A 25,391-nucleotide genomic window follows, 5' to 3' on the forward strand; every position below is an offset into this window, starting at 1 on the left:
TATTTATTCTTATAATTATTTTTGGCCAATTTCACCACTTGTAACTTGCTATATCCAACATTTCCCATTCAATTTTGCAACATCTATTGTCCCAGTTGCAGGCTTTGACCACCAGGTGGTTCTTGGCCCAGCATTTCTTTTGTCCATGCCAAATGGAGAAAAATTGGGCCTTACACAGAACAGGCAAATGGTTCACTATAACCCATTTACACCTGATGATAAAGTTAAAACTACCCCCAATATTTGAGGATTTTTATTTCATAATGGGACACATGGGTGACAATAACCAATTTCTTCATATAAGCTTTCCCTTTTATATAATCATAGGATTATACAACACAGAAGGAAGCCATTTGGTCTATCATACCTGAGCCAACATTTTGAAAGATCTATCCAATTAGTCTCATGGCCCTGTTCTTTCCCTGGGGACCTGAAAATGTCTCCTTCTTAGGATATATCTGATTCCCCATTAAACATTACAATGCAATCTGCTTCCACCAGCCTTTCAGGCATTCCAGGTCATATTTTTAAAAAATTCTCCTCATCTTCCTCCTGGCCTTTTTGTCAATTATGTTAAAACCATGCCTTTTATACGTTTAAAACCCAAATTTTGAGTTGGGGTTAAGTGGAGCTAATTGGTATTTAGTTTTTGGCTATGATTTCTATTATAAAGAACTAGAAATATGGGATAATTAATTACCACTCCTTCAATAGCACATCTCAAACCTGAGCGCTCAGCCACTTAGAAGGACAAGGACAGCAGACCCATGGGAACACCCTGCCTGCAAATTTCCCTCCAAGTCATATGCCATCCTGACGTGGAACTAAATCCTCATTCCTTCATAGTTGCTGGGTCAAAATCCAGGAACTCTCTTTCTAACAGCACTTTGGGTGTACCTACTGGACTGCAGTGATTAAAGAAGGTGGCAACTAGGGATGGGAAACAAATGCTGGCCTTGCTTACACCCCATGAAAGGATAAAAAAAAAAGGAGCATTATTTTCAGACAAATGAACAGCTGCCCAATGAGCTACTGACTAAAATACTGATATACTACCCTAAAAATTCTGGGTTTCAATTGCAATCGAGGCAATATAAACCTATCAATTTTGTTAAACGGGTGATTTATTTTCAATAATTAAAAAATTGGTGCTACTCTCTACTCAACACCTCTGCCCAGCAAGTTTCTCCTCACTTTGTCCCACCTTATTTTTGAGTGCATCACCAAAAAAAAAGGCTGTCCTTATGATAACCACCGTTCTCCTGAACACCTGGCTTGAAATCTTAGCTCGGCGGGTGGGCGCGATCAGCGGGTCTGGGATCGGCCGGGAAACGGACTGCTGACCACGATTGGCCTCCCGACCATGATTTCACGCTGGCTGGCCAACCAGCGTGAGGCGCCAGTGGGGGTGGGAGGAGGGTGGGCGATGACATCAACGCGGGCACGGGCGATCGGCCGAGAGAAAGCTCCCCCGAGGGCAGAGAGCTGCCTCGGGGAGCTGCAGACCCGAAAATGTTCCGATAAAGTTTTAAAAAGCAGGAAAAAAAATCGCCTGAGCCTCACAAGCAGGCACCTGAAAATATAAGTGATAAAAATGCTGCCCACAGATCTTCCTTTTTATTTTATTTCATAACAGAAATGTCACCCCACCCTTGGGTGAGGTTCCATGAAAAATGTAAAGGCCGCCTGGCTGATTCGCCCGTCCACCAACCTTAAGGTTGGACGGGCAACGACAAATAGCGGACAATTGCGCTGTTAACGGGTTTAATTGACCTCTTAACTGTCGGCGGGCGAGCTTCTGACTTCTGCGCATGCGCGCTGAACAAAGTATCCCAAGTGCGCGATCCCATCGGGAAACTCGCCCGATGTAATCTTGCACCATTTCACAGCCGATTGGGTCGATTGGTCTCCTGTTCGATCAATGTAAAACCCAGCCCCATGAGCTGGATTTTACGTGCCCACTCCCCTCACCATACCCCAGGCATTTTTTCAGCAGGGGTTTGGGGGGTGGGTGGGGGGGGGGGGCGGTGTCACATAAAATAGGGTAGGTGCCCCCACCCCACCACCACCACCCTGAGCTCACCACCATAACATGGTAGGTGGGCGAGCACCAAAATAATCAAAGGTCAGTTGAGCTTGTTAGCAAGCCGACTGACCCCGATAATACGCTGCCCATGTCGTAATAGCATGGGCAGTCAGTTGGGAGTGGGAGTGGGCTGGCTGTGTTTTTAAAAGCTTTTAAAAGGGCAGGGAGGATGCGTGCAGTACTATCTTTAGGGGGTGCCTTTTGTATATTGATCTTTGATTTGCCGTTTTCAAAGTTATGAGGATACCATTGAAAAGATAGGGGTTCTTAGCACCCTCCTTCCACAACGAGATTCGTTAATCCTGCATTGTTCCTGGTAGTTTCTATAGTCTGAATGTCTAGTGGCCTATTGTTCTTATGTTTTGGAGGGAGTTTAGGCAACGACAGGTGGGAAGACCATCAGGGGAAATGACTATAACTATGTCTCCTTGAAAATCAATGTTCAGAAGTTTCCATTCTTGGCCAATTTGTATGTCAGGTGACCTCAGCAGCCATTTTAAAGTCAGAGCCTTTCCTTGGCAAAGGTCCTATTAAAGAAGCTCAATATATATCTGACTAGCTGATGAAATTAAAGATTAATATTGCACACGCACAAGTCACATCATCAAGACAAGATGTTCATCCTCACTGACTATTGCCTTGCCACACTAATTGGAAAACAAATGAACACTGCATGTACAAAACTAATTTACAGAAGAATAGCATTACAGCCTACCCTCCAAAACCCACCACCTCCAACCTTTGTCCCTAAGCTGGCCGAACTCTCCCCATCCAATACCCAAGATTTACCTTATTCCAGGATCCATTGGGCCTTCTTCTTGGGACACGTTGCAAGCCAGGACTGCTGGAGCTGCCAGACAACCCAATCGACTGGTGGCTCCAGGGGGCTGGACTGTCTCCCCAGTGAGGGTCAGGAGTCCCACCTGCTGCTTCTGGGAGGGGAGGGAGGTCATCTGCGCCCCGGCCCCACCCCCGCCCCCCGTAATATGCAGCCCCATGTGTGCTTAGTTATGTGGCGGGTGAAACCTGAGTTCGGTTTGATGGTGGGGGGGGGGGGATGCATGAAATCCAGGGGCTGGCCTTCCCACTGCCTTCCCGCTTGCCCCTGACCTATCTGAAATTTTACAGCAGCAAGGGGAGGCGTCAGGCAGCCTGCCTCCCCTTGGGCCTATTGAGGCCGTTATGTGGCCAGTTAATGATCACTAAAGGGCCTCATTCCACCGCTGCTGGAGTTTTACCCACAGTAGGGGAAGGTCCATGCCATGCAGGAAGCCCAGCAGCTTTAGCTGTGCAGCTTAGTGTCAGGCAAGTAGTAGGGGGCAAGGGAGCTCGTTTGCGGGTCCATTGGAAGCAACCCCCTCCCCCAACCCCGTCATTTCCCCACTTTAATCCGCCCCAGCCTCTTGAACCTGAACCACCATTCTCCTCATCGTGACCCCAACACCAAACTTACCTGGACTCCTCTAGCAATGGCCACCACTCCCATTTGAAGCTGCAGGACACTAAGCTGTGACTTCCTCCTGAGGTAGGGCAGAAGTCTCACCTTGAAGCAATTAGCTCTGTTCCCAGTGTTAAGCTGCTGCGGGCAGCCGTAAGGATCGTGGAAGGGCTCCTCCCAAGAAGTTTTAGTTGAGGGTTGTTATGGAGGCCACGACACCCTTCAAAATACAGCCCCTGATGTGTGAAACAGAGAGGAACACACCTCAGGCCTGTAATTTTTTAAAAATTCATTCACGGGATGTGGGCGTCGCTGGCCGGGCCAGCAATTATTGCCCATCCCTAATTGCCCTCGAGAAGGTGGTGGTGAGCTGCCTTCTTGAACCGCTGCAGTCCATGTAGTGTCGGTACATCCACAGTGCTGTTAGGGAGGGAGTTCCAGGGATTTGACGCAGCAACAGTGAAGGAACGGTGATATATTTCCAAGCCAGGTTGGTGAGTGACTTGGAGGGGAACCTCCAGGTGGTGGTGTGTAATATATGTATTATGTGTGAAGTTTATCGGTACATCGTGTATACAATGTGTATATGTTACTGTTTCATTCCATGGGGTGCTGCAGGCTGTGTGAGACATACATAGCATGTCAATCATTAAACTTATAATATATCAAAATTCTTATGTCAGCTTTTCTCATTGTAAATTCCTGTGTCCATACTTATTATGGAAACAGCCTATGTAAATCTGCCTTACCGTAATTACACCTTCCTGTCAGTGGAAATATACGAATAAGAATGGAATGCATGTCTGCAAAACGCTGACTAAACACACTGACCACATTAAACCCTTCCCTCTAACTTCAATTCACCTGAAGATTACACTGGGTTATCAGTCCTAGCGAGCAATTTTGAATTTGTGTAGCAGCGCAAATCTTTTGTGGCTTTTATTTCCCTTGATTTCTAAAAATTATGAGAGTTGTAAATGTGCGGCTGATTTGCTATCGCCTACTTTACATCAATAAGGCATATTCAAAATTACTCCTCCCAGCATCTGTAATATTATGGGACACTGAGTAACGTAAGATTATAAATCTTAAACTCTGCAAGTAATTCACATCACTAAACCTTCCTGCCTACTGCCGTGACTCCTGGTCAGGTTTTTTGGTTGATCACACAAAGGGCATCACCTTTGGTTTCTGAAATCAGCTTTGCTGTGCCCATTGCGTGCCCATAGTGCAGTTCAATAGGTTCAATTTCTACCTTTTCGTCTTTCTTACTCAGGAAAAGATAGCCTTAATCAGTATTGCACAAGGTAGATGAAGATCACCGCTCTGCAGAGAGTAATTCACCTGCTGACTCCCCAAAGCCTGTCCACCATCTACAAGGCACAAGTCCTGAGTGTGATGGAATACTCCTCACTTGCCTGAATGAGTGCAGCTCCTACAGCACTCAAGAGGCTCGGCACCATCCAGGACAAAGCAGCAAGCTTGATTGGCACCCCATTCACCACCTTCAATATCCACTCCCTCCCACACCAACGCAAAGAGGCAGCAGTGTGTACCAGCTACAAGGTGCACTTAAGCAATTCACCGAGGCTCCTTCCACAGCATCTTCCAAACCCATGACCTCTGCCAACTAGAAGGACAAGAGCTGCAGATGCATTGGAACACCGCCACCTGCAAGTTCCCCTACAAGTCACACACCACCCTGGTTGGAATTATATCGCTGTTCCTTCACTGTCGCTAGGTCAAAATCCTGGAACTCCCTTCCTAACAGCACTGAGGGTGTACCTATGCCACATCAACTGCAGCGGTTTAAGAAAGTGGCTCACCACCACCTTCTGAAGGGCAATTAGGGATGGGCAATAAATAAAAATGCTGGCCCAGCCAGTGACGCCCACATCCTGTGAAAGTACTCAAAAAGCTACAGTTCCCTCTGCCACACATTAGCCACATGCCTTAACTTCAAACGCCGCACACTCTATTAGTATGAATGTTTCCATGCCCTGTGCCAGACAACCCCATAGCTTCTCTGAGTTATTTTCTAATTTAATGCCAATTTGTATTAAATGGTCAATAGTTTAATGCTGTGGACTCAAGGTATCAGATGACTGGCCAAATGCCAGCTATTAAAGAGAAAATATTTTTATCCCAACATTCTAGACTGCTTGAATCTAAGCCTTAGTGCTAAAATTCCTGTTGGCTGGTGCACTGCACACCCATTTTCATTAAGCATAAAGGCCTGAGATCACCTGCCTGCAAATTTTCTCCAATTAAATAACACTTGGGGCAGAATTTTCTGCCTGTCGGGCGGGCGGGCCAAACCCAATCGCCGGCGGGCGTAGAGCCGATTGCCACCAGCGAAGTGGGCCGCACCGCCATTTTACGTGGGCCGGCCAGTTAAGGCCCAACATGATGTCCGGCGGGAAGTGCTATGCGCTCACTGTGTGGGCAGGAGTGGGAGGAATCCCTAAATGCCAGAGTGCACTCTTTCGCACAGGTGCACAAAAGAGCGCACATCTCTCTGAGGCTAAGTGCAGCCTCAGGGAGATCGCTTCAACTTTTAAAACTATTAAAAATAGAGAAAAGAAAAATCCCTTACATGTCCCCCTCATGTGACAATGTCACATGAGTTGGGACATGTTCATAATTTACAGAACAACTTTATTATAATTTTTTAAACCCTACATGAAACCTCATCCTGTCACTGGATGAGGTTTCATGTTTTTTCCAGCTGCCGCTGGGGCTCCTTGCCGACCTGCCAACCTTAATGTTGGTCAAGCAGGTCCTTTAATTGGTTAAATGATCCTTTCAATGGCCTCAAGTGGCCATTGACAGGTTGGGGGACCCGTAGCTGATTTTGCTGCGTCCCCGCCTTCCTGAAAATTTAAATGGGGCGGGATAACATCGGGTTTCCGCCTCACATCATCCCGTGTCATTTTACGCGTCGGCGAACAGGCCCCGCCCCCTGCTCACCGACGGCAAAATTCTGCCCTTGGAGTATTGTGTGTGGTCACCATAATATATAAAGAATATGGAGGTATTGGACAGGGTGCAAAATGATTTACAAGGATGGTATCAGAACTGCAAAGTTACACCTATCAGGAAAAAATGAAAAGGACGGATATCTTTTCTCTTGAACAGAAATAGCTGAGGGGTGACCTGATTCAGCTCTTTAAAATTATGAAATGCTTTGATAGCATATACAGGGAGAGAGAGAGAGAAAGAGAATTTGTGGGAAAGTCAAAACTAGAGGCTATCAAGACAAGATTGTTACCAAGAAACCTAATAGGAAATACAAAGGAAACATCTTTACTTGGAATGTGGAACTTGCTACCTAAGCAGTAGTTGAGAAGAATATTACAATGCATTTAAGGGGAAACTTGGTAAGGCAAAAGGGAATGAAGGGTTAATCTGATAGAGTTAGATGTGGAAAGATTGGAGGAAGCTCGAATGGGACATAAACACCAGCATAGACTGGTTGGGTGAATTAGCCTGATGCTGTACTACATATTGTAAGTAAAGTGGAGAATAAGGGTGGAATGCAAAAGTAGAAAATCTCATTTAAAAAAAAAATCAAAAGTGTTTCATGGCTTGTTTTTAATCAGCTCATGTGGGCATTTTATTGATGATCATTGGCCGGCAACTTCAGTAGAGTGGCAATCACTGCCGGAATGCCACTCCTCTCCTTTTTACTTACCAAGGTCAAGAGCGGCTCATTTCTTGCCCAAACACCCCGACCCGGGCCTAGTGAAAAAAAGGCAGTGCAGCAGCTCCTGGAGTCCTTCCAGTGCAGGACAGGATTATCAGGAGATTCGAACCCATGCCCCCTTTTTACAGCACTAGCTGCCGTCAACCAGGTAAAATTAAAGGTCCCAGTCACTTTGACAGGAAGGAAGGTAAGCAGATGGGGTATTAGGGTGGTCAGGAGGGTTTGTTAGGGGGTGCAGTTTGGGGGTTATCAGGAGATGGGGGTGTAACCAGGGGCTGGGGCATAGTTGGTGGTGGGGGCTTGGGGATATTCAGGGGATGGGGGAGTGTTCAGGTGGTCAAGGGGTTTAGGGGGTTTAAGGGTTCAGGTAGTAGTCGGGAGGAGTGAGTGGTTAGTTGTGGGTGGTGGGAGGGGTAGTCAGGGAGTTGGGGGGATAGTCACGGTGTCAGGAGGGTAGTCATGGGGGCTGGAGAGGTAGTCATGGGTGGTGAGGAGAGTAGTAAGATGATCCAGTAAGGGATTGGACTGGGGTCAGTACTATAGTTACCTAGGAGTTAGAAGTGGTTTTAATTCTTCTAACTTTTCCATCTGAATTCTCTGGTTTAAGTCAGAGTATTGTTAGTTCCAGGTGCAGAGTAATTGCCCTTCGGAAGTTGAAATTTCCTTGGCAATTCCTGTGCAATGCTTGCCTGGGGATTTCTGGGGGTCCCCTAGTACATCTTCTGTTGCCCGAGCAACACAAAATCTGGCTTATTATTTGAGAGTATTCTGGTGCTTCTGTCACATTCTAGACTGTGAATCTTAACAGTCAAATGACATACCTACTATCTATGGCAAACCTACTTTTTCAGATGAGTGTTAGTTGTGTTCATTGACTATATTGCTGTGTCTGCATCCAAACTCACACGCTTGTGCTTGCTGACCTACATTGCCTTGACTTTAAAATTCTCAAATCCCGCCCCGCTCTTGCCCCTCCCTATCTCTGTAACCTCCTACAACCTTTGAAATCTCTGTGCTCCTCCTATTCTGGCCTCCTGTTCATCCCCAATTTTCATCACTCTACCAAAGGCAGGCATGCCTTCAGCCACCAAGTCCTAAGCTGTGCAATTCACTCCCTAAACCTATGTGCCTCTCCTCTACGATGCTCTTTAAAATCTCTCCCAATGACCGAGATTTAGTTATTCTCTTTGATTATCTCCTCATCTGGTTTGGTTCAAATTCTGTTTGACAATCACTCCTGTGATGCATCTAGGGACATTTTATTATGTTAAAGGCACTATTGAAATGCAATTTGCTGCTATAGACCAATGGTGATTTATTTAAAATTAGGCATAATTGACTACATAGTACTGTTGCTTCTCACAAGGATGTTTCCCGATTGTGACATCTAGAGTAACATAAGGTTAAAACTTCATTTTCCCTCAATGTAGAAACTGATTTCTCAATATTATTGCTTAGATCTGCTCAAAAATTTCCATTTTCACTGGCTTTGGCACATCTACATTGCACTAATTGGGTAACAAGATGTCCTACATGTATCAATGGCAGAAATCCACTGGACACATAATGGAGTATTGTGCCCCACTAGCTTGTTTTCCCTAAGCCCAAAAGTTTGCATGTTATGGCAAAATGCATCACATAGCTGTAGACAGCTTAGAGTTCACTTGCTGTTTAGAATTCTCCATTTTCCCGCTCTTATTGATGTTTCTCCATCATTTTTACTTTGATGCAGTGATCGCAGTTTCCCCTTGTCTTATTTTCCAATTGGGCAAATCGCTGAGTTGGCTGAATGAAAAACTTTTCAAGAAATGCAGAAAACTCTCATTTTCAGCTTGATAGATGTGATGGATCGCATGTGTCTGGAATGTAACGCTGGAATGTAACACTGGAATGTGTCCATAATTGCATGATCATGAAGGAGATTCCTCACCTTGACCATGCCATCAGTGAATTCCCCAAGAGGAAATTGTGTGTGAGTCACAGCAAGGCTGCTTTCATTATACTCCGTGTGCTGACCCAAGAGTAGCATTGGCAGAAGGCCTGCCCACTCTCCTGACTCAGATTAGAAAGGGCACAAAGGAATTTTTTGTGAGATAATATGACAAGATGATTCATTTAACATGCCCCATTGGAGAGAGCAGCTTTGGAACATATGTTTAAATAGGATGGCTAAGGTGACTCTCGGAAATTCCCTACAATTTTCTTCCACTCAGCACAGGAGCAGTTAAAGCACTCTTATCACTTTAGATCTTTGTTCCTTAATGCAGAACTGAGACTAGTAAATCTTATAATGTACCCTTACTGGATATCCTTTGCCATGTTAGGTTGCTTCAGTAACTCAAGTCCTTTATACAAGGCTCCATTTTGATGTTTATTAATATTTAATACAATTAATACAAGTATGCAATGCAGGACATTTTAAAACTCTCCTATCAATATAAATTTTAACAGATTCCTTTTCCACTTATTTATTTCAAAAATAATTGAAAACCATGCTTCTCTCCCACGCCTCCTTCCTTCTTAATGCATTTCCCCTTCTCCAATTCACAACCTCTCTCATTTACTCTGCCTCCTCCATCTTAATAAAGAAACTAAAAAGATAATGGATTGTAAACAAAAGGTAACGTGTCTAGTCCTTTTTGTTCACCCACTTATAAGTAGCATTCTGGGTGCTGAGTGTTTCAATTATCAACACTTCCAATATTATTCTTTTTAAAGTTGCACTCGACATGTAAACCTTTTCTTGAAAAAAAAACTAACAATTCAGCTCATGAAACTATTTTACATTGGTTCAAAATCCAGTGAGGTTCTCTTTGACATTTAAATGTAACAACAATAATAGATGATTAATATTTCATTACCTTCTACTGTCCAAATGCTCCAGCCTTTCAGCAGATGCTCTCCCTTTACCTTCTAGCTGTTTTGTTATGACATTCAATAGCTGACTGAATATTCCTCATCAATAATAGAGCCAATTTAATCCAAGTTCAAAAGCACCTGAAAGTCTGGAGTGATGGTTAAATGAAGAAGAAAGGGGAAAAAAAACTTTAACCTTTTAGGTTCCAAATTTTTATTTTAAAATCTTTGGGGATAGATATCCAAGTGCACTCGTTTTTGGGCAGGTGGGGGCCAGAGGGTGTGATTTCCGTGCCTGAATGGTGAAGTCCAAGGCACCGGTCTATTGATTCTTGGGCCTCATCTCAGGGAACCTGGTGAGCTGCTGGAAAATCTCAAGAAGATGAGGCCCCTCCTAGCATCACAGCAGCCCTCAGGTAAGCGAGGAACTGTGGGCAATCAAGTCTCACACTGGAGAGGGCGGAGTGGAAATTGGTGAATGGGGTGGAGGGAATTGAGCATTGATCTGGCGGAAGTGTGATTGGCCTGGGTGGGTAGGTGTTTGAGCTGAGGAGTGGGTGAGCTTTGGCCAAGATGAGGGATAATGGATGGCTGGGGAAGTGTGATTGGGCCTTGGGTGGAGTGTGGGCGAGCTTTGGCCTTGGGAGAGCAGTTCAATATCCTGTTGGCAGGTGGGTAATTGAGCCAATGGGTGGGAGAGCTTTGGCCAGGAGGGGAGGCAGTGGTAACCAAGGGAAAGCAATCACACCTCAGGCCAAGTATGGGGTACGGGTGAGTGATTAGGTGAGTGTTCTGGGTAGAGCTGTTAGCCTACAAGGCATGAAATCAGTAACAATGGGGTGGGTGACTGGTAGCAGCGTTGGGGGAGGGAGGCCTGTCTACTTTTAATGTGAGATTGGAAGAAGCAGGACTGTGCCATATTCAGTAGGTATGGGGACCTTCCAGCTGGTGTCGCCACATTGTGCTATGCATGGTCTGCACATGGTGAGTGAAATTCTAGGGTGATCAAGCATCTACAGCAAGTCCTGCAAAAAGCACAAGACTCTAACTTACAAAAGTATTCTTCATATTCAACAATGCTTATATGTACACTTTCCCCAGAATGGCAGGCAGCATACTTCCAGATGAAAGTGCACCCATGCACCCTGTCCACGATGTTGGGGACTTAGTGGGTTGGTTAGCGCCCAAGAAACAGACACTGGTTACATTTATAGATCATTATGGGTAAAGCCAATGAAAATATTTTGCAAAATCAAGATGTAGATGGAATAAATGGACTGACTTTCTTATCTGATTCTCCAATATGAGAATGCAACAAGTGTTTAGGACTTGAAATGCACTGCCTGATCGGGTGGCGGGAACAAATGTAACAGTAGCTTTCCAGCAGGAATTGGTTGAGTAAAAAATTGCGAAGATATGAAGAAAAAGTGGGTGGTGAGACTAATAGGGTTGCTCTTCAAAAGAACCAACACAGACTTGGTGGTGTGAATGGCATCCTTCTGTGCTGTACTATCTTATGATTCTCTGACGCATGTACCAAAATTTAGCACAAGTCTTTCAAAACAGCCTTTCTTTTTTTTCTTTCAGAAGACTTTCCAAGTCTTGTCTCTCATTTGGACGCAGTCACATATTAATTTTTGGGATTTGAAGACTTCCTTTCCCACACAGGATCCATTAGTAAAGGATAAACTTTACACAGAATACTACAAAATCTCAGTGAGGGACTCTATGGGACTTTACATGCTGAACACTCAAGAGCACCATAGGATCTAAACTGTCTGGTATTTAACTGGTTTATTTTTAAATCTGATAATTCATAAAATTAAAATGTTGAGATATTATTTTGAATGTTTTTCATCTGATGTTTGTGCTCATTAATGTGAGGGCTGCTAAAACTGGGAAATGAAACACCATTCCCATTTTTGGTCTCCTGGTGAAGCAGTCCCAGTTCTGGTGTGGCATGATTAGATGTGGCACAATGCCCCACCCTGTCTCAGCCCCCAACCTCAAAAGAGCTTCCCCTACTGTAGAATCCCCATATGCTTTATCTGGCCAGTGGGCCTCCACAAATTTGTCTCACAAAGCTCAGGCAAACAAGTTGTATCTACCCTATACTTTTTCCTCACTGATAATTCCTTGGAGGATTGGAAAGGATTATTTCTTATCACCATTGCCTTATCAATGAATAAATCTTAAATGGAAGATTTATGGAACTCAAGCACATATCTTCATTGACCACCAGCCAGGTTGGGACACCATGAATATGTAGCCAATAGACCTCCAGGGAAATTGTTAACCATTGATCAAGGCCACCAAGTAAATCATGTAGATGGGTAGCAGGACAGATGAAAACACAAAATTAAAATGTATGGCAAATCATTATTTAAAGGAAAATTTCTGTGTGACATTCGCATCCATGTAGCATTAATTTGAATCCATGAAATACAGAGGGATGCAACACGTTTTTAAATTCCTTCAAGCAATGTGAGAAAATTTGGAATTTTCTACCCTCAAGGGCTGTGGATCCACAGCTGCTGACTATATTCAAGGCTGAGATTTCTGGGCTCTGACGGAATCAAGGGATAAGGAGATCAGATGGAAAGTGGGGTCAAGGTCAAAGATAAGCCATGATCTTATTGAATAACAGAACAGGTTTGAGGGGCCAAATGGCCTATGCTTGCTCCTATCCCTTAGATCATATGCAATGCTGGCCTGGTTGCATTTATTGCCTACCTCTAGCTGCCTTAAGAATTTGGTGGTATTGGGCCTTCTACCTGAACCGCTGCAGCCCTTGCAATGATGGCATTCCCATAACATTGTTGGGTAGGGGGTTTAAAAATGTTAGCAACAAAACTGCATTGCTGAGATGCACAGGTTGAACATTGGTAAGCTATACAACACAAAGATAGGCAAATTGTGAGGAGGATGTAAGGAGGCTACAAAGTGACATGGATAGGTTAAGTGAATGGGCAAAGACCTGGCAAATGGAGTATAATGTGGGCAAATGTGAAATCGCCCATTTTGGCAGGAAGTAGAAAAAAGAAGCTTATTATCTAAATGGTGAGAGATTTCAGAGCTCTGAGATTCAGAGGGATCTGGGTATCCTAGTGCATGAATCACAAAAGACTAGTATTCAGAAACAGCAATAATTAGGAAAACTAATAGAATATTATCATTTATTGTGAGGGGAATTGAATACAAAAGTGGGGAGGTTATGCTTCAGTTGTACAGGGCACTGGTGAGGCCTAATCTGGAGTATTGTGTACAGTATTGGTCTCCTTATTTAAGGAAAGATGTAAATGCATTAGAAGCAGTTCAGGGAAGGATTACTGGTCTAATACCAGGAATGGACAAGTTGTCTTATGAGGAAAGGTTAGACAGGTTAGGTTTGTATCCACTGGAGTTTAGAAGAGTAAGAGGTGACTTGATCAAAACGTTTAAGATCCTGAGGGTTCTTGACAGTTTGGATGTGGAGGGGATGTTTCCTCTTGTGGGAAAATCTAGAACTAGGGGTCACAGTTTAAAAATAAGGGGCCGCTCATTTAAGACAGAGATTAGGGGAATTTTTTTCTCTCAGAGAGTAGTGAGTTTTTGGAACTCTTTTCCTCAAAAGGCAGTAGAAGCAGGGTTTTTGAATATTTTTAAGGCAGAGTTAGATTCTTGAGTAACAAGTGGGTGGAAAGTTATTGGGGGTAGGTGGGAGGTTGCAATCAGGTCAGCCATGTTCGTATTGAATGGCTGAGCAGTCTTGAAGGACTAAGTGGCCTTCTCCTCCTCCTAGCTTGTATGTTTGTATCTCATTGCATATCAATAAATATATCCGAATCATCTCATTTAAATCAACCTCATAGCTTATCCTAACTGCGGGGCAACATTCCAGTTCTAACTTTAGGGTCAAAGAATTGTTTCGGCTTGTGAAGATTTTGCACTGTCATCCTAGAGGAAATAAAAGCAGTTGAGAAACATGACTCTTCGAGCTACCAGTATTCAGATAATCAAATATTCAGATATCATGAGCAGAATTTTGCGTTCTGCAGGCAGACGCGGTCAGCGGGCTCAGGAGCAGCTGGGAAATGGGCCACCGCCTGCAATTGGCCCTGACCATGAGTTCACGCTGGTCAGCAAGGTCACCAATGGTGACCCTGCGGCCGGTTTAAAAGCAGCCCAGGCAGCCCCCGGAAGGCTGCCACGGAAGTATGTCTGCTCTGCATTAGCAAAGTGATGGAGCCGAATGCGGCTGGAGATGCCAGGTGGGAGGGCAGATTGGGTGGGTACTTGGCCCCCCCCAATTTTTGAATGAGTGCCTCGCCATCCTCATGGAGGAGGTGGCTGTCAGGAGGGACACCCATGTCCCCAGAGATGTGAGTAGGAGGCCACCGCACCTCACAATGAGGGCATGGGAGGAGGTGGCAGCACTGGTTAGCAGACATGACGTGGTGCGGCGCACCTGGGTGCAGTGCTGGAAGCACTTAAATGACCTGCTGTGCTCAGGAAGGGTGAGTACCGTGTTGGTATGGGTCAGTGTGCAGAAGTGTTAAGCTGTGGCCATCCCCCACTGTGGACCTCAGGGGTGCTAGAATCCGGGTGCCAACTGTCAATGACACCAGAGCAGGACAAAGGGGTGAGCCCTGGCTGTTTGGACTGAGTGCCTTGCAGCTCAAGTGTCATGACTCGGATGTGCTCTGCGGGGTGCTCCTCAGGTGGGGTTGGCCAGGTTGCAATGGGGCTGCAGGTAGAGAGCGGACTAATCAATGTTCCTCTGTCCTTTCAGGAGAAGACAAGCCAAAACCGAGCAGAGAGGGCACTTACAGGATGAGGCTTGCACAACCTGCTTCTGCTTACCAGGTTCGAGCAGGACACCCTTGAGCTGGAGAGCCGGCACGCTCCATGTGCAACCAAGTGTGGAGTAGATGAAGGTAAGAGTGCAGTGCACAGAGGTGAGAGTTTCGGATTGTGCAAATATACTAGTGCAGTCTCTTCATTGATGAGAGCCTCAAACCTGGAGTCCCCATTGATCATTGAAAGATGATGGGACCATGATGCAGATCTCCATTGTCTCACCAGGGACCTGGCATTCACAGTGACAGTATGATGAATTTAACTAACTACATGTCCTTGTTTCCCTTTTAGATTCACGAGCAGGAACTCGCTCTCTGGACCTCGAATGGCCACCCTTGATGCCAGAGGACAACCAGGCTTCATTTGCACCTGTGTCACATCTGCTCTCTGCACCAGGCATCAGCACAGGTACCAGCACCTCAGCGGGCATTAGTTTGGCAGCTAGTATCTCGGTATACATTGGTGAGGGCATTTCATGCTCGCTTGAGGTGCAGGCAGAGGCAGAGGGTGCCCAGGCTACCAGCAGTCAGAGGACTGCTGGGGGCCAGAATGATGCTCAATCAAAGGCAGATGATGAGCCTCTGGAGTTGTCTGTTAGGCGGCAGATGCTGGATGTCCAGCGAGATGTGAGGGAGGATCTGGCAGTGACCCATGAGAGTCTGCGTGCCACGGTCTCTGTTGTGGAGGAGTCCATGTGGAGAATGAGCACTGCATAGGCCCTCACGGGCAAGCACACTGCCTCCTCCATTGAGGGAGTGGCGACTCTCATGGAGAGGCAGCTCCAAGGACAGAACTAGGGGTTCCTGGGGTTGCACTCGGACCTGCAAACACTCACACAGGCAATGACCTCAGGTGGTCAGTGCCAGTGTGGGAGGTGGATGAGGCACCCAGTATCTCAGCTAGGTGCCTGTCCATCAATGGCGAGCAAGGATGTCCAAAGTGACCTCACGTTGATGCACAAGCTGCTTGTTGTCTCTGCGGGCTCCTCTCAGAGCACTCTGGATGATAGCAGCAGCTCCTCCGCCCCTCCACCAGTGACCGTCACTTCTGATGAGGCTGTGATAACTGGGGAGATGCCAGGAGTGGCACTGGCCACTCCCTCTCAGTCAGGGCCAATACTGGTTCCACTGGCCAGAGGATGACCGCCAAAATCATCAATACCAGCAAGACAGCAGAGTTAACAAGCTGTCTCCAAAGCTGGTGCCAGGGGTTGGGGGGACACCAAGACATAGGACTCAGAAACATAAGTTAAAGGGACCATGAGCACAAGAGGGACAGGTTATGGGTGATTTCCTGTTCATTTATGTTTGGTTTATAGGTCTGCCGGTGTTGACATCAACACCAGTAGTGATATGTTATTATGCTTTCAATGTGGCAATAAACATTAAATTTGCTTCAGTTCTGATGGCCTGAGTATGCTTCACCTTTTTTCTTTCTGGTGCAGGGTACGCCAGTATGTAATGCTGGGCGTGAGTGACTTGATGCTTTATTGCACAGGCATTGAGTGGATTTTGGGTGCAAATGAAAGGGTCCTTCCGGACATCTGGGATGGAGGTGGCAGCCCTGGCATGAGGTGGAAGCAGATCTTTGGTGGCCTGGCCAAAGGAGCATGGATCAAAGCATCCCTGGTGTCCCTGCCTTCCTGGAGGTTACCAAGGTCTACCTCCATGCCCTCAGCATTCTCCTCACACATTCTGACGCATTATGGATTCATCATCTGTGGCCTGTGGAGCTGCATCAAGATCCTCTTCCTCCAGTGGGTCCCCCCTTGCTAGTGCCAGATTGGAGTGCACTGTGGAGAGTGCAGCATACAACCACTGTCAGTGACACCCGCACTTGAGGGTATTATAGTGTGCCCCCTGAAGAGTCCAGGCATCAGAAGCGCATCTTGAGAAGACCTATGGTCCTCTCTACCACCATCCTTGCGGAGGCATGACTTGTATTGTACCGCTGCTCTGCCTCTGTTCTTGGGTAGTGGAGAGGCATCATGAGCCACCTCTTCAATGGATAGCCCTTGTCACCCAGCAGCCATCTATCCATTCAGGCTGCAGCACTGAAGAGCCTCAGCACCTGGGAGTTTCTCAGGATGTAAGTGTCATGGGACCTGCCTGGGTACCTTGCACAGTCCTGCAGAATCTGCATCCTGTGATCACACACTATCTGCACTTCATCAAGTGAAATCCCTTCCTGTTGACGAAGGCAGCCAGCTGATCTGCTGGCACCTTGATGACCACATGTGTGCAGTCGATGGCATCCTGGACACAAGGGAACCCACCAATTGTTGCAAAGCCTCTGGCTCACTCAACCTGGCTGGCCTCGTCCATATGGTAATAATAAAGGTCAGTACTCACCTGTTCGGAGCTTCTCTCACCAGTTTGACGCAGCTATAGACAGCTGATTGAAAGACTCCACACAGATCCTCCACTGAGCCCTGGAAAGAGCTGGAGGCATAGAAGTTGAGGGCCACTGTGACCATCAGAGCCACTGGCATGGGGTGTCCACCCACACAGTCAGAGTTGATCTCAGGCCCGATCATCTGACAAATGATCATCTGACACTGTCTCCCTTGAGAGGCAGAGCCTCCTCCAGCATTGTACCTCGGACATTTTGAGGTAGTTACATCACTGCCTGTAAACCCTGGCAGCAGGATAGTGGCATAATTATCAGTCCCTTCTGCCTTGGACTTCCTGCTGGCCCTGCGCCCCTTGTTCCTGCGCCTCTCTTCCCACAGGTCCCTCCCTTGGAAGCTGCATTGGGACAAGTGGCCTCTTCTCCCTTCTGCCCCTCTCTCCCTCCTCAGAGGAGGTGCCACCAGTGGAGACCACAATCCCCATTACCAGGGTAACAGAAGGCTGTCTGATACCTGGAAGGGTCCACACGGTCTGAGTCATCCGGGGGCCTGGAAGACAGCAATAAGTCCTGAAATGAAGCCTGGAAATGCTAACAATGAAGCCCCGAACAGAGATGAGGCTGAGTACCAATTAGCAACCAGCAGCAACTATCTCCAAACCTCCTCACTATTCACACTGGAAATGCTGCTGACCCTTTTTATCCTGCCTTGGATGAGGTTTAGCAAATTGCTGGCTGCCCGCCTGCCCATTTTGCCCATGCGACGAGCACGAAATCGCATGGGCAGTGTAAAACACAGCTTAGTTGCCTTTTTAATGGCCTTAACTGGCCTCATGATGGCGGGCGCGGCTCTGACTCCCGCTCGTGCCCGCCGACCGAATGTCGCGTGAGCGCACGACGACATCAGGATGCTCACCCGATGTCATCACGTGCTATTTTACACTTGAGTGGGTCGGGCGTGTGCCCACACGCTCAGCGAAAAATTCTGCCACATGTTGCTATTCTCTGGTTAACTTAAATAAGTGGCCTTTGACTTTGTAGCTTACTGGTTGACCAAGTTTGTAACTGTTCCTAACAGCTTGAAGTGACTTTCTATGTGTCGTTGCATTCCATTTTTATTTGTGCACAATGCAAACTGGGTAAAAAGACACAGGATCAACATTTAGCTCAGGCTCACATCCAGCTGTTCTCATGAGGATTATTGCCTTTTACCCCAAGAGAACTGTAGGAATGTTTCTGTTCCAAGTTCATGAATAATCAAATAGAATTTTCAATTTTTCTCAGGCTGTGCCACAAATGGAATCAAAATCCATAAGCCATAAAATTGCTCTCATTAAGGAGATCCATATGAGGCCATCAGACATTGATGTCTCAGGCATGGTCATACTTTGCAAAGTCTTTTTAAGGACACAAGAAATTTGCTGACCTTAGAATTCAGCTGTTTAATATCTGGAGAAATTGAGCCATACTGGAAGTCCCCAGTTCAATCCCAAGTCTCTGCTGTGTTGTCTGATTTTGGCTGGGATGTGGTCCAGGTTTAACAATCGGTTTCAAATCTCTGTGCAGGAGAAGAGCAAATTAGTTGCTCCTGATTGGTATTTAATGACTTGTGATGGAACTCCGTGTGTGAGTGCTGAGTTGGGAGAAAGTTAGTCTTGTCTGGAATGTCTCCATGTATTAAATAGCTTAATGACACTCACTTAATAGCACTGGGCAGACTTATAAAGATTTCCAGATGGGCAAAGTGCTGAAGCCCAAATAGAGCTGCACTAGCAGCAATTAAGCTGTGGTTCAGTTGGTAGAACGCTTGCCTTGGAGTCAAAATTACTTGGGTTCAAGGACCTGAGCAAAAAAATCAAGGTTGATGCTCCAGTGTAGTAATCAGGGGGTACTACATCGTTGGAGGTGCATCTTTTGAATAAGATGTTAATAAGATCTCTGTCCTCTCAGGTGGATGCAAAAGATCCCATGGTATTATTTCGAAAAAGAGCAGGAGAGTTATCCCCGGTGGCCAATATTTATCCTCAATTAACATCACTAATTGATTGTTTCGTCATTATCACATTGCTGTTTGTGGGAGCAACTTGTGTGCAAATTGGTTGCTGTATTTCCTACATTACAATAGTGACTACATTTCAGAACGACTTCATTGACTGAAAAATGCTGGGGCCTGAATTTCACCCTCCCCTATTGGTGGGCTTTTAGGCAGGGCGGGTGGAAGTGTGAAATTGAAGGAATAGGGTTCCTTCTGGGTTCCCATTTGCCCGCCCTGACCTGCAGCAGTTTTACACTGGGGCTGGAAAGACCTTGCCCCAGTTGGGGCCCTTAAGTGGCTAATTATTGGCCACTTAAGGGCTGTTTCCCACCCAGCCTCAATTTTTAGGCTGGTGAGAAGATTTACCTTGTGTGGGGGAAAGCCAGGAAATGAAAGGACTTAGATCTTGGGTGGGGATCGGGGTGGGTGGCGGACACCTTCATCAGAAGCCCCCTTCTGACTTCAGGCACCGCCACCCCCCTACCCCCACCTTAAGGTCTGGTGGCTGCTGGACTGCCCCCCACCCACCCACCCTGTCCACCCCCACACACTCCACCAGCCTCTCCCCTGGCACCTCAATCACCCACTTTCCATTCCCCCAAGGCCTTCCCTGCCCTCCCTGCTCTGGGACCCCCAAAACTTACCCTGCCACCCGGTCCCGGACCTTAGGTTCTGACATGTCGCTGCAGGGACTAGAAAGGTTCTGGCCAATCTTATTGGCCAACAACTCTCTAAGGTGGGACTTCCTCCCAAGTTGGGGGGTGGAATTCCTGCCTGCATCCAATTAATGCTCATTCCAGTGTGAAATAGCTGACGGGCAGGCAGAGTTGGCAGGGATATGTTCCCCACCGACTCTTCAGATGGCGGGAAGGGAAACCCCATCCTCTGAAATATTCAGGCCATAGAGTCATTGATGGCACAGTTCCAGATCATCACCGTTCATAAGGTAAAAAGACTTCTTCCTCACATATCTCCTATATCCTTTCCTCAAAACCTTAAATCTGTGTCCCCTGGTGCTTGTACCATCAGCTTTTCAGAACAGCTTTACTCTGTCTACCTCATCCAGCCCTGTAATAATCTTTCAATTCACTATAAAGTATTCCCTCAATCTCTGTTAATCCAAGGGGAGTGCCCCCAGTTTTTCCAGTGTAACCTTGTAGCTAAAATCCCCTCAGCCCTAAACCATTCTGATAAATCTTCTCTGCACCCTTTCAAGGACCCTCGCATCATCCCTAAGGTATAGTGGCCAGAACTGGCTTAACCAGACAACCTTTACAGTGGTTCAGCATAACTATAGCTGTGAGAGGCACAGGGTATAAGTGCAAGATTTTTTCAGAAGAGGAGAATGGAAGTGGAGAAAACTGGGAGAAAAAGACAAGCATAAGAAAGCATGGAATTAAAAAATACCATTTAGATCAGCAAGCTCAGTAAAACTGCAGACCATGTGCAATGAGTGTTGATAATTGTCATGACATTTTGTTCATGCTTTGACAAAAATATCAGTAATGGAAATATTAATTAGGATTATATGATAAATCACATTTTTTATGATGTCTGTTTGTCTTAGCAATGACTTGTACTAGTAGAGTCAGTCTAAACACTGGCATGCAGTATTAGCAAAAATCCATAAACATTCTTAATAACAGTATTGTCCAATATAGTCGCCACTTGCCTTTTGTGGTGAATGGCCACAAATATGTGGCAAATTGATGCTACTCATTTTTAGAGCCACACAATACTGAGTTATGTTTAAGTTGCAGTGGTGGGTATGACTGCTATTTTTCATCCATCTTAATTGAGCAACGAAGAATCAATCACATTGCTTTTAGACAGGAGTCATATTTCGGTCAGACAGCAATTACGTCTGTCAGAATATAGTTTATTTACCTGGTTTCTAGTGACTTGGAAGCTGAAGGGCCACTTGCTCAATGAACAAGAAAAGCACTCCACCCTTTGTTACCTTCTGTTCCTGTTCTCTCTGGGTGTGTCCAAATGACGATACATTTAGATGTGCAGGACCAATCTGTGAAGCACTGTGAAAGCAAGGCCACCCTTCAAAACAGCAGTCTAATAGCTCTTGAAATTCCCTTAGGGAATCTAGTGACACAGGGGATGCTAACTGAAGAGCTTGTTTTTTTTTTTGTTTAGCTGATAGTTGGTGGCTTTCTCAAAACAGTTGAGGTGAGTGAGTGACAACAGCACTGTACGGCTGCCAATGAGGGTTGAAATGTGCAACTTGGGGAGGTGCAACATCATCCAACTGTGTTCAGCCTTCATCTTAATAGATCTGCTGAAATGAGTGATGGAAGGAATAAGGCACTATTGGCATAAAGGGAGGGATTACAGGAGGTGACCATGAGCCAAAAGTCTATTAAATGTGCGGACACCACATTCGGAAATGGCAGACACAGCCCAAGCAAGGCAAGAGTCAGAGCTCAGAAACCAATACTTTTCTTGCCTTGAGTCTCCTAATATATCAATTCAGGTAAAATTGATCTAATATACCCTTGAAGAAAATTATTTTTTTGAAATAAACTGAAGCACACTATCAGAAACAGAGCACTTCAGTTAACAGGTTGTCACTACCCTTTGAGAGTATATACAATGGACTTGCTTTGCAGAGCAGTTGGATTTCAAAACCCTTCTGCAGCTTTTCTCCTGATCAGTCAATGAGCACATTGGTCTTGATTGTTAGCTGTTTAAAACCTCAAACCTATTTTCAAAAGTTTGTACATTTGTTTTATTAATACTGCATATATTTTGTATCATGTAGTGAAAACGGTCATCTGATCGTCACCTGGTCCATACAAATAAGTAATGTGGTATATGAAATTCAGTGCCTGTATGATGCCAGATATGTAGCCCCTACATCCCAACAACTGGCAGGTCATATCAAACAGCACATCCCCTCAACTGCTTGCAACAGGGAGAAAGTACTGACCATGCTCAGCCAACCCATACTTGCAAAACTCTGAACATAATATCTAACGTTAGATGTGATTCCGCGATCGGACAGCACTTACAGTTAATAGAATTCTACAATGCAAGATGTTTTTAAAGCTAGTCTACCAACATGAATTTTATTACACCCTCTCTCCAACTATTTACTTAAAATTAATTGAAAATCATGCTTCTCTCCCATGCCTCCTTTCTTCTTGTTGCATTTCGCTTTCTCCGATCCCTTGTTTTCTCAAAACCTCTCTCATTCAGTCTGCCTCCTCTGCTCAAACTCTCTCTCTCTCTCTCTCTTTCTCATTTCCTCTTCTCTGTCATCCCCTTTCCCTCCCCGGTTCCCTTTCCCTCCACACTCCCCCATTTCCTCCCCTTCCCCTGCTTCACTCATTTCCTTCCCCACCCCCATCCTCCCCGATGCCCCATTCCCTCTCTACGCCCTTGAGTTTCCATTTGTTTCGGCTAATTATATTAGCACCATCAGCAAAACAATGCAAATGGTCATGGAAACTCAAGTGTAAATGAGTTATGCTCAAAACTGACTTATACTCAAAGTTCCACGATCTTTAACATTGGCTAAAAATCATTGCACTGAAAGTCAGCCCCCACACACAAAACTGGCTGCACATGGCAGGCTTCGGGTGATGGTGCGTGTCTGGGAAAGTCATCAAATGTGTTTTTTCTCATTCACTGCCTGGCACAGTTAACAAAACCTTGTCTGAACAGAGAAGGTGGTTGACACATTCTAACTAAAATCAACTTGCTTTTATTGCAATTCAAAATCTGTTGCATTAGGGTCAGAATGGAAATAAGGAGGATTGCCTGTTTAATGGTGGCTGATCACTCTGCCTCTCTCATACTGGGATAGAGTAGATGACCCAGCACTAAGCAAAATAATTAAAGAACTACAATCCAGAAGTGGGAAAGAGACGCGTAGACTTTGAGAGATCAGTGGACTCCTTGGTTACAAGGATTCTTCAATACGAAACTAACAAGCGTTGATGACAGTCAAAACTCAGGTTGAGGCCAATCATTGGAAAATACTCCATATACCACAGTCCTTTAACAGAGATTATGCAGCCTCCCAGCTTGATTTACTTAATGCATATTCCATCATACCTTCCCTGCTTTTTTAAAGTTTTATTTCTTGAGTTCTGGGCACTGCTTGCTAAACCAAAAACAGATTATTGAAGGACATAAAAGCAGTTAATCAATCTATTGCCACACACCCAAATTAAATTAAATTCTACAATTTGATCTGTGGCTTAATGGTAGCATTCTCGTTTCTAAATCAGAAGGTTATTGATTCAAGCCCTACTCCAGACGTTTGAGCACAAGAATCCAGGTTGACACTTCTAATCCAATATTGACGGAGTGCTGCACTGTCAGAGGTGCCACTTTCTGATGGAACGTTAAACCATGAACCTGTTTGTACCTCTCAGGTACGTGTAAGTGATGCCATTTCAAAGAAGGGTGGGGCAGTTTTTCAAGGTATGGTAATCAATGTTTATACTTCAATCCATATCAATACAACAGATTATCCAGTAATTATTCTCATTGCTATTTGTGGGAACTGCTTAAGGAAGGCTTTGTTTTTTTTCCCCTCACCAATTTGTTAATTTTTCCTCCTGTAAAGGGCAGACTTCACATCTGGGAAAGTGTGATATATATGAGAAAATACCCTAAGAATTATTTAAGAGTGACCCCTTTTTCCTGTCAGAATTCTGCATCCTTTCAGTGTAACTCTTTCAAGTACAAACCTGTTTCCATCTGTTTCAGATGAAGTTACATTGTTTCATAGTTTGCCATTGTGAGATTTGAACTCTTGATCTTGGGGTTACAAGCCCAGTACCATAACCACTTGGCTATTTAGGCCAAGCAGGAACATCCTTTCAGTGTAGTCAGACCATCCCTGCTCCTGAAATGATTGATCCCTTGCTGCAGTACAGTTTCATACTTTTGCCATTGTGAGATTTGAACTCTTGATCTTAGGGTTACAAACCCAGTACCATAACCACTTGGCTATTTAGGCCTTGCCTACTGCACCTGGTATTCCCAGGAAGTCTCCCATCCAAGTACTAACCAGGACTGAGTCTGCTTAGCTTCTGAGATCAGACGAGATCGGGCGATTTCAGACTAGTATGGCCGTAGCCCAGTACAGTTTCATGATGCCAGTTACTCTCTGGTATCTCATTCAAGAGGCCATGAGGTGTGCAAGGGATGAGTGGTGGGAAGTTTAGACATTGGTTTTCATCAGGCTCATTAACAGGAGGAACCACCAGAGCCGAGTCAATCATTGTCTTTATATTGATGTTCATAGTGATTGTTAACCAGCAATCAGGAGCAAGGACCCTGGCCAATTGTAGTTCCCTGAGCATCAACTCAGCTTACACCAGATAACTGAACACAGACTGAGGACCAAACCTGTCTAAATGACTGATTTACTCAGTGCCTAATTAACTGAAATATTGTAAAGCCTCTTCTGTTATAGACCTTAAAGTATAAATTTCCTATTATAGTGTCAGCTAGGGTTGGTTTTCTGTTTGGCAGTAGTCCAACAAAATGATTCACCAGACCTTTATAGAACCCACAAGATTTTCATTGAAAATCTATAAAAATCTACCCTGCTATCTATCAGATCAAATATTAAACCGAAGTTTATTCTGTTTGTTCAGGTTGACATGAAAGTGGACCTGGAAGAAATCAGGAACATCGGAAGACAATAAATCGAGGTCCAGGCTTGTGGCCTAAAATTTACCTGAGGAGAGAGTTGGGAGCTGGAGTGGACCAGGGGCATGCTGAAGTTCCAGAAAGTAAAATAAAAAATCAAACTGTGGCTTGCACAGGGAGGCTGTGAGTTGATTGGCTGGTGAGTATTGCTGCTGTGTACCCCTTTCTCCAAAGTTAAGGAGTTAGTGTAAGCAGCTGGGAAATTTTGAAAAAATAATAAAGGTTAAATTCAGTTTTCTTATATTTATGTGATGTCAATAGAAGGGGAGTGAGTAGCTGGTGAATTTTTCTCTTTCGGATTTTGAGTAGCAGCTGGTTTCACTGCGATGCATCTATGAGGTTGAGAGCTTCTTGGATAGCATGTTTATAGATGTGGTCACCCCACAGCTTAAGGGTATGG

The 25,391-nt window shown here is 45.2% G+C and overlaps 1 pseudogene; it reads right to left on the minus strand.

Moving 5' to 3' along the window:
• Window positions 1-24,295: 24,295 nt before the first annotated feature.
• LOC121281672 lies at window positions 24,296-24,414 on the minus strand (annotated as a pseudogene).
• Between the last annotated feature and the right edge of the window lie 977 nt (window positions 24,415-25,391).

This window comes from Carcharodon carcharias, chromosome 8 (genome assembly GCF_017639515.1).
Source record: "Carcharodon carcharias isolate sCarCar2 chromosome 8, sCarCar2.pri, whole genome shotgun sequence".
NCBI lineage: Eukaryota > Metazoa > Chordata > Chondrichthyes > Lamniformes > Lamnidae > Carcharodon > Carcharodon carcharias.